General features: G+C 39.3%; 1 non-coding gene across 1 annotated transcript; it reads left to right on the forward strand.

The window, feature by feature from the left end:
• Nucleotides 1-345: 345 nt before the first annotated feature.
• Nucleotides 346-452, forward strand: LOC118489484. The gene has a single exon (XR_004887504.1). It is a non-coding gene; the product is annotated as a small nucleolar RNA R71 (small nucleolar RNA).
• Nucleotides 453-652: the final 200 nt, after the last annotated feature.

The raw sequence follows: 652 nt of genomic DNA on the forward strand, positions 1-652 counted from the left end.
GTTTAACAATGATTATGATGCTTACTCACGTAGGAATGGACGAGGCCTTAGTGACTCAATAACAAAGAAAGACAATTTGTTCATGTTTTGTTTCTAATTTCAATACAATGTAATAAACTTAATACAATAAAACGAAACTTTAATCCATGTGTTGTGAAACAATGATTCTGTTATGACACTCCCTGACGTTTCCGCCGCGGTTTGTTGTTTTAACGCGGTCGGGGTGTGACATAAATTTCATTTGGGCGACGATTACCTAGAAGTCCCCCGGAGCTAGAGTCGAGCATTTGTCTTGTGTGTGGCAACAACCTATTATAGACAGTGGATACTTGTTGCCATACTGCAAGACCATGATAAGGGCAATCTCTTAATAGCTCCTTGAATCTTTCCCAAGTTTCATATAAGGATTCCCCGTCCTCTTTTGAGTATGTATTAATTTCAGTAATTAATTTAGCCGTTTTAGAAGGAGGGAAATACTTATATAGAAACTTTTGGGCTAGTTCATCCCAAGTGTTTACCGAACCACTTGGGAGGGTGTTAAGCCAAGCCTTAGCTCGGTCTTTAGTGAAAACGGGAACATTCGGAGGCGGATGGCGTTGTTTGATGCCCCGTTAATCCAAAAAGTATCACATATTTCCAAAAAATTGGTAAT

The sequence above is a fragment of the Helianthus annuus genome, chromosome 17, assembly GCF_002127325.2.
Source record: "Helianthus annuus cultivar XRQ/B chromosome 17, HanXRQr2.0-SUNRISE, whole genome shotgun sequence".
NCBI classification, from domain to species: Eukaryota; Viridiplantae; Streptophyta; class Magnoliopsida; order Asterales; family Asteraceae; genus Helianthus; species Helianthus annuus.